At 38.6% G+C, this 14,560-nt stretch overlaps 1 protein-coding gene across 3 annotated transcripts in view; it reads left to right on the forward strand.

The window, feature by feature from the left end:
* LOC124608711 (SAFB-like transcription modulator) overlaps window positions 1-14,560 on the forward strand; it is a 167,987-nt gene that overhangs the window by 75,346 nt on the left and 78,081 nt on the right. Inside the window, exon 1 of one of the 3 annotated variants that reach the window (XM_047140010.1) lies at window positions 5,917-6,020. The exons of 1 other annotated variant lie outside the window; for it this stretch is intronic. The gene's annotated coding sequence lies outside the window, so the exon portion shown is untranslated. Of the gene's footprint in view, window positions 1-5,916; window positions 6,062-14,560 lie in introns of those variants that run through there. One more of the 3 variants, XM_047140011.1, reaches the window with a different exon arrangement.

The following is a 14,560-nucleotide window of genomic DNA, read 5'->3' on the forward strand; positions in this document are numbered from 1 at the left end:
GGTGGGACCAGTAAGGACTGTGTTGTCAAGGTAGTTGATACAAGGTATGCATTGATTAAGCTGTTCCAAATAAGACTGAAAAATGTCAGGCTTTTTGCAATGCCAGGAACCAATTGCTTGTACTTGTAGAGGTTGTACACCATATTAACAACAAGAAGCTGATGTTATTCATCATCATGTGACAGCTGTAAATATTCTTCTGTCAAATTAAGTTTTGAAAAATATTCTTCCCCCACTAGTTTCATTATAAGTTTGTCCAGGCACAGAATAGGATAAATATCAATCATGGGCTGTGAGCTAACTGTCACCTTAAAGTCATTTCGAAGACGGGGTTTACCTAGCGGCTTCTTAATAATGACTAATGGTGTAGCCCATTGACTGAATTCATTCCTCCCTTGTTCCCTACCTAATTCTTGTGAAGTAACTCTCAGAATGCTATAAGCATAATTATCTGTTCTATCAGCTTCCTATGTAAATTAGTAAAATTAGGACCCAGATTAATTGCCTTTTGCACTAACTGCAACAAAATACATTTTATCTTAACAGCTATTATGCATAACAACTGATGATTGGATATGCTCAATGCCTCACTTTTATTCTGCCATCAAATGTGCTAGCTTTAATGCTTACGGAACTGACTTCACATCTCAATTGGCTTGTTTCTGTAGCTGGTCCTCCAAGGAGTTGGGGACTTCTGAAAACAATATTCCTGGGTAAGTTAATTTATCACTATCACCCTGCCTCCACTCCCCATCTCCTCCACTTCCTCATTAACCTCTGATGACCACTGGCTAACCCCTTAATTTAAATCCCAAGCTCAACAATTTTAGATTTAATTTTGCCACAAAAAGCCACTCCATCTAGACCACTCAACCTATTCTGGTAACGTTCCAGGTGTGCTTGTATATGCCTAACGTGATTGTAGGAGAGAGCTGTTTTTTCAAACAATTCCTTTCAAGCCTGAAATTCAGCAACAGATACGGCAACAGCTGAACACACCTTTCCAGGATCCACTGATGGTGATACGATAATATGTGTTTAGAATCTGGAGTTTTCCCAGATGCACTCAAAACTGCTAAAGTAAATACCAGTCTTTAAAAAGGGAGATAAGCATGTGCCCCAAAACTATCAACCAATTTCTATTGTCCCAATTTTCTCTAAAGTTTTTGAATATGTAGTGCACAGTCAACTAAATAACTATTTTGATAAACCTGATCTCCTCTCCAACAGACAGTTTGCATATCAACATGGTAAAAATACCACTACTGCTGTCACTGAAGTTGTTAACCAGGTGTTAACTGCATTCGAAAATAAGGATCTAGTATCAGTTGTACTTTGTGATCTTAGCAAAGCCTTCGACTGCATACCATCTAACAACCTACTTACAAAACTGGAATTTTATGGCATACACAAACCATCTTTGGATGTAATCGAATCATACTTAAGTAACAGGAGACATTTTGTATCAATTAAAAATAGATGCTCCTCACTGAAGGAAGTTCGGACTGGAGTGCCTCAGGGCTCGGTCCTAGGTCCTTTCCTGTTCGTCATTGCAATTAATGACTTACCTTACCATGTAGCAGCAAATTCAATTGTGTGTTATGCAGATGATACAACATTGCTCAATACACACCATGACACAACAGAACTGCATCAGGCAACACAGGAAAAACTAAAACTAGTAATGGATTGGTTTTCTTCTAATGAACTCCTGTGTAGTCCTGATAAAACACAAGAACTAATTCTGGGTTTAACTACAGCTGGTTAAAGCAAATCAATAAAATTGTTAGGATTCCACATTGATTCAAAATTAAACTGGGAGGAGCACATTAGCCATATCTGCAAGAGAATAGCAAGTGTGTGTTATCTCATCTGGAGACTGACAGATGTAGTCACTGATGAGTATCTAAAGGTGGTATATTTTGGCCTCTTTCAGTCACATATTTCCTACAGCATATTGTTATGGGGACATTCTTGCTTTGTCAGTGAAATTCTGAAAATTCAAAAAAAAAAAAAAAAAAAGTAATCAGAATAATGAGCAAAGTTAAGCCCAAGGAACACTGCCGCCCCTCTTTATCAAGCACATGATATTAACTGTTGTGAATCTATACATCTACACAGCACTGCTTTATGTCGAAAGCAACTTAAATGAGTTCGAGACCAGAGAGAACATACATCCCCACAACACCAGAGGCAAACTGGACTTCGACATACCAAGACACAGACTCACAAAGACTGCAAACTCACACAAAATAATGAGTTTAAAACTCTTCAATAAACTTCCAGCGTCATAAGAATATTCCTAAAAAAATGGGAATTAAATTGTAAAAACTTTACTGTAAAGTTATTGTTAATTGTATATTTAATGTTCAGACCTATTCCGCTGTAAGTGGTCAATGGTGAATAAACTGAATACTGAATTGGTTTATCCAAAGCACTGTCACCTGCTGAATAAATTCGGCAGTCACTGTCATCTGCTGAATCAATTCGGCAGTAGTACTTTTACATTTTTCCAAATTTTTGACTTTGCAGTTCGTAGGCTAATTCCTCCTTTCTCTACCAAGCAAGTTCAATATATTTCTTGAATCCATTCTGAAACAGAAAATACCACATAATATTGACTTTTATATTTGCAACCTGTATGGAACAGCCCCAAGAACCACACTACCTGCTACCAGAATGATACCTTAAATCTACTTGACATTGAAAGAGAATACAAGGCAGCAAACAACGATAATGTGGTGGACAGGGACAATTCACACATGGGCTGCACTTATATTACACATTTATTTAAGAACATCCCCATGCCATATTTTATTTACAATGCATAAAAATATATATAAACCCAAAATTTCTTTTGAATAAAATACTCATACAAACATACTATTTTGAACAAAAAATTTAATCAAAAAATTATTTTTTTAAAAATGAAAAAAATTTACTAAGAGAAGGTTTACCAAATCCTAAAACTTTTAAAATCCTTTAAAAGTAGATTGGATTTATACATGGTTCTGCATCTCAACAATGGGCTCAACATTAACCCATTTAGTTAAATTTCAACCCTGCCCAGAGCTTGGGTCACTTGGTGCACGTCTTAACCCAAAAGAAGTGAAATTAACCTTAGATGGAATCTCCAACAGAACTCGTGATAAGCACAAGTGCTGTGGCATGTTAATAATTTATCATTTCAGTTAAATTAATAATTTACTGAATGAAACATATAGCAATTCAGCTAAAACTACATTAGGGGCTCTCCTTCTTTAATAAATAATCCACTCATCCACAGCCATTCCATATAAGCCATTAACATGTTCATTTTACAATACATTCAGGGGAGGCATGCAATTTCTAAACTGAAATGACATGCTAACAGTTCACTTTGAAGATACATCATAGTGTAAGCATGATGACTAAATCACTGTAGCAGCCAACTGTATATTCCAAAGGAGCGATGACACAAGTTCACAGTGGAAAGTCAAACCGCCACGACCAACCATATTCCAAAAATAATTTTCTCCAATTTCACCCATTCGAAGTGCAATGCTATGACAGAATGCACCAAACAAAAACAGAGTGCATTCACAGTACAGTACCCTATAATTCATTGCTGCTGAAAACGACATCCCCCACATCGCTTAGACAACCAGCACAAATCACACCGTCCACTCTTGTGCTCTCCCTCAAAAAAATACATCAGAGATAGACAGCTGTAAGCCCCACTCTCCAACAATCTTGAATCATGGTTTTCAAAAACAGTTCCTCTCTCTCTGCAAGCCACAACTTTGCTCTGCGTATGTTCCACTGGCAAGACCCACTCGGCTCACTATGCCGTTAACTGCACGTGCCGCACCAATATCCAGGGCTCGGCGTACTGACCATTCCCCATAGAAGGTGCAGTACAAACTTCCTCCATACATTCGGCAGCATAGCAAATGCAAAAATGTGCAGACGACTGGCAGAAAACTTAACTGAAGCCATTTCTTACAGCCCTGTTTTATTGAATGGGATATTTCCCTGTACAGATAATTGAGATAAACCGTAGTTGACACGTTGTACGTCTTATCTGCGTAAGTTTTCAGTGACCACATATTGTCCTTTGTTACTGATGATGATGTCCAGTCTACCGCATTTCCACAAATACCAGTATTCTGTAATTTATTTACCAAGACTGTGTGATTTATTGTGTCAAACATCTTGCATAAATCAAGGAAAACTCCAAACACTACCATCTTTTTGTCCAAGGCCTGTACAATGAATTCTGTTAAAGATTGTTTCTGTTTCTGTTGATTCCCTTTCTCGTATCCATACTGTGCTGGAGTTATTACACTTCGCTTTTAGAGGAAAGCAGTCAGTGTGTCAAGCAGGACCATTTCTAATATTTTTGAGAAGCATGACACAAACAATACTGGCCTGTAATTTGTAGGATTACCAAGCCTTCCCTTTTTGTATACAGATACCATGAAGGAGATGCCCCTGGGGGAAGGTAGGGTCTGTGCGCCCCCCCCCCCCCCCCCCCCAAGGCTCTCAAATGGGAGAAAAGAGCAAATGTAGTGTAGTTGGGTGTTTTTACTTCAAGAAATTGAGTTAAAAGCCAGTGTTCTTTAGGTTTTTAACTCAGCCGAAACAGGACCAACATCTCATGGCTGCCAAAGGACAAATACTGTTAGACATACATCAGAGACTGAATATTGTGTATGCAGCATGTCTTCAAAAACCATCATTGTGAAATGATGCACCAAGGGGTGCCAATGCTTCATGATAACGCACGTACTGATACTGCAACTGTTGTAATTCTGAAATACATCAACTCGAATTTGAGACGCTTGAGCACCTGGCCAATAGTCCTGATCTTTCTCCACACATTTATCATGCTTTCGGCCCCTTAAAGGATTCCTATCAGGCGAGGATGTGTAGCAGTTATGGACTTCTGCACACAGCAAGATACAGTGTTTCACTAATGGGTATCTTCGACCTGGTGCATTGGTGGGATGATTGCTTACAGCAATTTTGCCTGATTAGCATACCGATTCTGGACTGTATGCCCTTTGAATGGAAAAGTTTTGATTGCTTCTTACATTTTTACCCAAAAAGCAATTTTGTAATGTCATTTAGATCAATTCACCCCAATGATATGGAATGGATTGTCAAAACATTTCACCATGCATTTCATATTGTGGGATTCACACAACCCGTTCACGGGAAGAAAGTGTTGACGTTGATGTTGGCGATGGTGAAGGGTGTCGTCGTCGTCTAACTTCAAAACTTAACCACTTTGCCACTCTAACTCATATTAATGGATTTCGTGCTTTTGTATCATCTTAGCCTATATTTAATTATTTTGCTTTGTTTTTGTGAAATATTATTTGTTACGTAGGGAGGAAACGCTCAGTGGATGAAGCAAACAGGCACTGTGTATTCCCTTATTAATGTTTTTTTTATGTGTGTGTTCGTAGGCTGTGTATTTTCGCTAGCAAATAAATGCCGATGTTTTAAAATGTTTCTCTTCTTGGCATTTACCGTAAAAAATCGATCAAGAATCGCCTTATGAAGTTTGCTTTTGCCTTTAATAAACTTTATATTTACTAGTTCCTTAATTCAGATACTAAATACAGACTTTTTATATCGCGTATGGTATCTCATAATCTCATTTTCGCCGTTCGGTAGAAGACCAATTGGACTATGCGAACTATTGACTTTCGTCGTTCAGTGTGAACATTCCACCGTTCCGTTGACATCGAATGTAAATAGACCATTTACCATCGTCTTGTGCAGAATTTGTAGATTGCAGTTTTGAAGCACCTAGGTACTGAACTGCAAATTTATACTTATGGTCTAATTTCAGTTCCCGTGGAAGCGCAGTATTTTAATATAAATGTGGTACCGAAGTCTGAGAGTCTTTCCTCCACACTTCATCCATGTATATCTGTGAAATGTCTGAGATGTCTTTGAGGTTGTTGTTACTGTGTTTGTAGTATTAGCTGTGTGTAAGTAATCGGCGTTGTGAAGTATTTATTAACAAGGTGCGTAAAGAATTAGTTGATTTCCCGTACACTTGATAAAGGTGCGAATAAACTATTGTGAAGCCTATAGGGCTAGTACTGCTAATCATCCTTTTATGTGATAAACTATGGTTGTTTAAAATATTGATTAGACAGATGAAATACAGTATAAATTTCTAACTTCCCAATTTAAAATTACGTTTGTGTGGCAGAGAAAATACTACTAGAAAACTTCGTGAAGTAATGTAAGGAAGAGCCTTCCGGTTGCGAGGAAAATACTGGCCTTATTGTGCTCATAGAGTACGTACCGTTTTTATTCTTCGTGCTGTAGTAATTTTATGTAGTTTTCTCGTATTTAGACGGAATAAATAATTGCGGCTTGTTGTTTTGGTATAACCATTCTTATAATATGCGCCTTACGTCCACGGTATATGTCCGTGTTCTGATGCTAGCTTTGAGGATGAGAAGAATCTGAGCGCCTGTTACGTCTAGGATAAGCACAGATAATAAAGTTCCATGGCAAGTTTCTTGCTGCATCAATGGGGCTGAATATAACCCTATTTTCTGGCGCCTGTGTGGCAGTAAATAAGCCGTTCTTCGTTATATGTTGGTGATATTAATTTTTTGTAGATCTGTCTGCTAGTTTTTTAAAATATTATTCCTCCAACCGACTCCACTGCTCGATGCCTCTGTATAAAAAGCGATAACCTGTGTTAACGATGAAAAAAAAATCGTTACAGAATGACGGTCTTGTGTGTACATGACAGGCCTTATCCCTCCCTCCCGTAGTTGGACAATACTCATGAAAGCGTGCACCCACAGCTATCCGTTTCATTCTCATTATTGGTCAACTCCATATGTAATGAGCATTAAAGTGCATGGCAGAAGGTACTTCCCATTGTGCTACTTTTTAGGGCTCCTACTCGATTCATGTATGCATAGAGTACAATAAGAATTATTGAGTAAACATCTATGTGTGTTCTGTAATTAGTCTCATATTATCTTCACCATCCCTTTCTCATATTGTCTTCATGATCCCTGCTGGAACGATATGATGGAATGTTGTACTGTCCTCCATGACTCATCCCATAGAGCTGTTACAAGAAACTTTTTAGACTTTCAAAGGATAGTTGCATCAATCGTCAAGTGTCTGCCAGGTCAGGATTTTCAATATATTCATAAAACTCTCTTGTGGGCCCAACAAACCTGTGCCCATTTTTGCTGTCCTTTTTCATATATACATTCAGTTTGCATTATTGCTCCTGTTTGGCATGAGTCCAAACACTTGAGCAGTATGCTAAAATGGGGTCACTCAAGTGCTTTGTAAGCAATCCTTTTTGTAGGCTGATTGCATTTTTCTGATACCCCACCAGTGAACCTAAGACAGACATTTGTACTAATTGACTGATGTCAGTTGTGACACATTGTGATTGTAATCCTACTGATAGAATGGCACACATTCGGTTTGGTTGTAAGTAGCATAGCAAAAGAAGTAATTCTGAATACTAAAGTGGACTTCATATATTTCGTAACCAGAGTAGTCGTAGAGCTAGGTAGATGAAAACAATGTCTTCTTCCTTTTCTTCAGTTTCTGTTACTATTCCAGAGTTAGTATTTCTTAGTCTTGGTGGCACTAATGAAGTGGTAGTAGGCCTACTCTTTTGATGATACTCTCTTAACATTCTTCATTAAGTAGAATAGATCACAAGTTTGTTGTCAAGGAAACACTACACAGTATACAAAGCAATTCCATTTAGTGCCTTGGCTATGCACATGTACTCTTACAACATACTTTGTCTATATATACTCAATTTCCCCCATTGAACGTACTTCAGTTGTTCATAGTGTCATGTGATATTTGCCCTTACTCAAGGGTTTGGTTAGTAGATCTGCCAAAATCTGCTCTGTGCATAAATATTCTACCACAATAGAACTTTGCTCTGTGAGATCATAAGATTCCTTATGAAATTGTGCTTTATATCAGTGAGTTTGGTTCTGGCACAAGTGACATTTTTGGCTAAGTTTATAGCTCCACAGATGTCACAAAAAACCTTGTTATGTTCCATATTTATATTAGGCTCTTAATTTAGAGTTTTGATCCACAATACATCGTGAATTGTTTGTCATAAAGCCATATACTAAACTTCTACAGTGCCCAAGGCTACTGTTCAGACTGTCTTTCACGTTACCATGATTTAAGTTCTCCCATTAATCTAAAACATCACCCAACAACAACATTCTCTAATTCACATCTACAATCTGCATCACTATTTCCTTCAAATTTTGTATTTCCGCCGCGCGGGATTAGCCAAGCGGTCAAAGGCCCTGCAGTCATGGACTGTGCGGTTGGTCCCGGTGGGGGTTCGAGTCCTCCCTCGGGCTTGTGTGTGTGTGTGTGTGTGTGTGTGTGTGTGTGTGTGTGTGTTAAGTCCCTAAGATTTCACACACATTTGAGCATTTTGTGTTTCCCTTTTTACAATATGTTACTTTGTAGTCTGCAGTTCCCTTTGATGTTCAGGCATTGAAATTTGCAACAAATACAGAAGGCTCCTCCATTCGTTGTTAACTCGGCTCCTGGTTTCATTGATGAAGAAAGGGTTTGAAGTCATTCAGATATTTATTTTTTTCCAAAAACTTCTCAGTGTTGTTGATTGCTCTTTCTATAACTCTTCCGTCTCCTTATTTTTAACAATCCATTTCCAAGTCACGCAAGTTAAACATTTGTTGGAGTTCTCTCTTAAAGTCATTGTTCTTCTGTTTTTGATTTTTAGTCAGAATAAAATCATCCGTCCATATAGTCATTATTGTGATATCTTCTTTACCTTTGCTGTAATAGATCCAGGCTCTGCCTTAGATTGTTTCATACCCATGTTTATCAAGATTTCATGCAAACATCTGTTCCAGCAATGTCCATTTTACTTCACTCCGTAAATAATTTTTTTCAGTGCAGAAATACTTTTTTCGATGTAGGCTGTATTCAGGTCCATTTGGTGATTCAGAAAATCTCTTGTTGCCAACACTAAAGGTATCTAAGTGCTTCATATTTTACCACTGGCAAGAGCCTTTCTCTGTAGTATTTCCCTTCTTTTTTTGAGTATTCCGTGATTGCAAGTAGTGTTTTTTATTATGTTAAACACTCATTGTGCTTTTAACAGTTTCTTACCTTTCTTGCATTTCAACCCAATCAAAAGTTTCCTGTAGAAAAATTGACTCCAGATCTCTTTCCATAGCGTCTCTTCATTGTTGAGATTGTGGACTGCTCATACACTCTTCAGCTGTTGTAGGTTCTCCATTAAAATATTGGGCTTCTTACATTTAATAACCAAGGTATTCTTTAGGTTTAGGTAGATGAGAACAGTATCTTCTTCTTCAGTTTCTATTTCTCTTCAAGAATTAGTTTTTCTTGGGCTTGATGACATTAATGACGCGATAGTACTCTATTGATGATATCATTTAGTTCCTTTTTATAAGCCTCAAGTTTCCACAGTATCTTCTCATTTGTCGGATTTATGAGTTTTATTACTCTTTAAGTGTCCACAATATCCTCCAAAAATATCTATCTTAGATTTGGGGCTCTGTTTTCCCATACTCTGCTGTTGAACTGAGCCTATCCAAAAACATATAGTGAAACGCGTTTGGCTGTCAAGAGAGCAATGCACGATGCCTTCATTTACTACAGTAGTAGAATATTATCAAATGCCATCCTCTGCTGTCGAACTGTGTGTATCCAAAAACATATAGTGAAACGTGTTTGGCTGTCAAGAGAGCAATGCACCATGCCTTCATTGAATACAGTAGTAGAATGTTATCAAATGCCATTTCACAAAACCTGAAGAAATTCTGGTCGTGTGTAAGGCTGTTAGTGGCCCCAAAGTTTGTATGAAGTCCCTAGCAAATGAGACAAACTGAAATTGTGGGTTGCAGAGCAAAAGCGAAAATACTTAACTCTCTTTTCTAAAGTTCCTTTACATGACCCAGGAGAATTGTCCCTGTTTAATCCTTGCGCCACTGAAAAGATGAATGAAGTAAGTATTAATCAGTGGTGTTAAGAAACCACTGAAATTGTTAAGATAGAACAAAGCTCTAGGCTCTGATTCAATCCTTGTCAGACTTTATACTGAATTTGTGTCTGAGTTAGCCCCTCTTCTAACTATAATCTATTGTAGATCCCTCGAACAAAAAACCATGCCCATTTCTTGGAAAAAGGCAGAGGTCACACCTGACTACAGGAAGGGTACTAAAAGTGATCCACAAAACTACTGTCCAATCTCCTTGACATAATTTGTTGTAGAATCTTAGAACATATTCTCAGCCCAAACATAATGAAGTATCGTGAACAGAACAACCTCCTCAGTATCAACCAGCATGGATTTCGAAAAACATCTATCATGTGAAACCCAACTCCCACTTTTCTCACATAACATATTGAAAGCTTTGAATCAAGCAACCAGGTAGATGCAGTACCTCTTGATTTCTAAAAAGCATTGGATACAGTACCTATGCTTATTGCCAAAAGTATGATCATGTGGAGTATCAAGTAAAATTTGTGGCTGGACAGAGGACTTTTTGGTAGGGAGGACACTGCATGTTATCTTGGATGGAGAGTCATTGTTGGATGTAGAAGGAGCTTCGAATGTGTCCCAGGATAAGTGTGTTCGGACCCTTGCTGTTAATGTTGTACATTAATGACTTTGCAGGCAATAATAACAGTAAAATCGGGCTTTTTGCAGATGATGAAATTATCCACAATGAAGTACTGTGTGAGAGAAGCTGCATGAATATTCAATCAGATCTTCATAAGATTTCAACATGGCGCAGAGATTGGCAGCTTGCTCTAAATGTTTAGAAATGTGTAAAATTTTGCACTCCACAGAACCTAAAAACATAGTATCCAAAGACTGTAATATTAATGTGTCACTGTTCGAATCGGCCAACTTGTACAAATACCTGGGTGGAACACTTTGTAGGGATATGAAATGGAATGATCACGTATGTTCAGTCATGAGTAAAGCTGGAAGTAGACTTTGGTTTATTGGTAGAATATTGGGGGAGTGCAATCAGTCTACTAAAGAGATTGCTTACAAATCACACATGTAACCATCCTAGAATATTGTCCAAATGTGTGGTACCCATACCAGATAGGACTAACAGGGGATGTGGAATGTGTACAGAGAAGAGCAGCATGAATGCTCACAGATTTGTTTAATTTAGGGGAGAGTGGCAGAGAGATACTGAAGGAACTGAACTGGCAGACTCTTGAGGAGAAGACTCCTGAGAAAGTCTACTAACAAAGTTTCAAGAACCAGCTTTAAATGAGTACTTCAGGGATATACTACAACCCCCCCCCCCTCCCCCCCTCTAATGTATCACTCACATAGGGATCATGAGGATAAGGCTAGAATAATTACTGCACACACAGAGGCATTTAAACAATCATTCTTCCCGCACTCTATACATGAATGGAACAGGAAGAAACCCTGATAACTGGTACAATGGGGCTTACCCTCTGCCATACACCTCATGGTGATTTACAGAGAGTGGATGTAGGTGTAGCTCTGGCAAATTGCTTCATGTGCTTTCAATAGTTGTCCTGTTTGATGACCCTGCCGCTCCCATTTTGGGATGGACTGTATCTGATGCTGGTTTGGTATCTAATTTGTACTCCCTTCAAACATTTTTTGAGTTTTTGGTTGTTATACTTGTTCTATCATCAGATCTGAAAATTGAACATTTTAATTGTCTTTCCCATTTTTACCCATGTATCATATTGCAAAAGTCCTCAGTATCTCACTCACTTTATCTTTAGAATGGAAAAAAAGTTTGTATCTTGAGTAGTCTTCTGTAAACATAAGAAAAAAATGACTTCCTCCTACAGACTCGCACATTATTGGTCCACAAATGTCCATATGTATTAACAATGAGATGTCCCTTGTTCTGCTTTTAGTAGACTTCAGCGGTAATGTAGCATGTTTCTCTTGTCAACATACATCTCAGGGTTCCTTGCATTTACTGCTATCTTCCAGTCCTGTTATCATATATTTATTAATGACACACTTCTTCTGTTTAGATGCCGTATCCTTTTACACAATAACAAACCTTTTACAGGGTACACAAAATGGTTTACACTTTATCTATGTCTCTTCATTTACATCTTCAGCAGTATCTAACGTGAAGATTTATCCTTTAATTTGTTGCCATAGCTGTAATTACTCCTTTATGTTGAAGGTTACTCTGTTGCACTTCTTGACTAGTTCATTTACAGGTAACAATTTAATAGCAACATCTTTTACATATGGCGTATCCTAGGGTCCAGTTCATCAATATAGGGTTGATATTAGCCAGCATGACATAATCAGGGCGTCATCGGCACTGTGGGTCTGTGATTACCTTAATCAACCTTTGTAATGCTGGTGAGAGGGCGTAGGATCTCCTTGGCTGCTTAAGATTGTGCAGGTACAGTGGGGAGGATTTGTCATCACTGGTCTACCGAAATGATAAATGCAGATTTCCCCTTTAGACGAGTTTATTTAACTATTAATACAAAAGAGATGTGAGACATCTGACTCTTTGCCCCTTACTAAGTACACTGTTTCATATAATTGCCTACAGATTCAGCCAGAACTTAGTTTCCATATTTTAACACAACTGTGTTTGTACCACTGGTTCTGGTCACTTCAGAATCACTGGGCATAGAACATTGGTGTAACTCACTCTTAATCCCTTCACCTTTGTCCTATCTTCCAGTAGACAAGCACCAGACTGTGACTTATTCCTACCATCAACTGAAATTCTACACAACAAACTGCTTGAGACAGAGACAGGCAGTCTCTGTTCATTACTGTCCCAATGAAAAGGTACAGTTTTTACTTAACCAACAGTTGCAGATGCTTCACTGGAGTATCGCAGTCTTCTTAAAGTCAATGTCTTTACCGTCCCCTTAGTAGCGGCTGCTACCTTCTCAGTGCTGCTGGGTGGTGTGCCTACTTGCACTCTCTTCAGCTTCTACCCTGCCTCTCACTCTCACTGCTCATAAATGCCCTTACATTCTCATTTTGAAGGTTATCTCTGCTCCGGCACAGTACCTTGTACTGCTTTCCCTAGCCTTTTTTGTCTTCCGGATTATTCCTTTTGCTGTGGACCTACATTGGTTTCTTCCTGTGCTGTAGAGACCTGGAGAGGGATGTTTGTACTTGGCAGATCTGCTGCCCTTGGTCTCTCCGGTGTTTACTTGCTCATGCTATTTCCACCTTCTCACACTTTCCCTTTCGTGAGTTCTCTCAGCCTTGAGTTGGATATGAGGCAGTTCCCAAAAAGTGCTGGCTGAACCTTTACAATATGCTTTATTGGTCAAAATCATTTCCTTTTGATAATTTAGTTGTCTGGTCCCTGACAGTAGATGTCTTGTGCTGTAATACGAGGCGTGTTTGTTAAGTAAGTACCATTTTGAAATTAAAGAAAGACGTGCTAAGATATCTCAATAATTTTATTTTTACATGAAAGCCTGTACCTTAATCTACTTTTCTACATAATTTCCGTGAATATTGAGGCACTTGTCATAACGTTGTACCAGTTTTTGAATACCCTCCTCATAGAAGTTGGCTGCCTGACTTATTAACCACTGCATCACCACTGTTTTGACATCGTCTTGAAGACACTGACCGCCCAGGTGTTTCTTCAAGTGCAGGAACAGAAGGTAGTCACTGGGCGCAAGATTGGGGCTGCATGGAGGATGCTCTAGAGTTTCCCATCAAAAAGATGTGATGAGATCTTTGGTCTGATTCGCCAGATGCGGACGGGCAGTGTCTTGCAGCAAAACGATGCCCTTGCTCAAATTCCATGGGCTGTTGATTTGATTCTGGTGTGACATAGGCCACCTGTGTTTCATCACCTGTAACGATTTGGCTTAAGAAATCATCACTGTCATTGTGGTACCGCTCAAGGAAAGTCAATGCACTGTCTAAACGTTTAGTTTTGTGCGCATCCGTCAACATTTTTGGTACCCAACATGCACACAATTTTCGGTAATTCAAGTGTTCGGTCACAATGCCATACAAAACCCTATGAGAAACATTAGGAAAGTCAACCCGCAAGGAGGAAATCGTAAAGCGTCGGTTTTCTCTCACCTTATTGTCTACTTCCTGCATCAAACTTTCATTAACAACTGAAGGACGCCCACTCAGTTGTTCATCATGCACATTTGTGCAGCCACCTTTAAATGCTCTCACCCACTTTCTTACCATTCCATCACTCACAATGTTTTCTCCGTAAACTGCACAGATCTCATGATGAATATCGATCACTTTTAGGTCTTTAGCACTAAGAAATCTTATAACAGCCCGTACTTCACAGTTGGCGGGACTCACGATTATCGGAGGCATCTTAAACACTCAGTACACAACGTAAACAAGGAAGAATCAGACTGTAATGGCGTCAGTGCATAGATTAAGGTACAGGCTTTCATGTAAAAATAATATTGTTCAGATATCTTAGCATGTCTCTTTTTAATTTCAAAACGGTACTTACTTAAAAAAACACGCCCCGTACTTTCTGATTCTCCATTT

The sequence above is a fragment of the Schistocerca americana genome, chromosome 1 (assembly GCF_021461395.2).
Source record: "Schistocerca americana isolate TAMUIC-IGC-003095 chromosome 1, iqSchAmer2.1, whole genome shotgun sequence".
NCBI classification, from domain to species: Eukaryota; Metazoa; Arthropoda; class Insecta; order Orthoptera; family Acrididae; genus Schistocerca; species Schistocerca americana.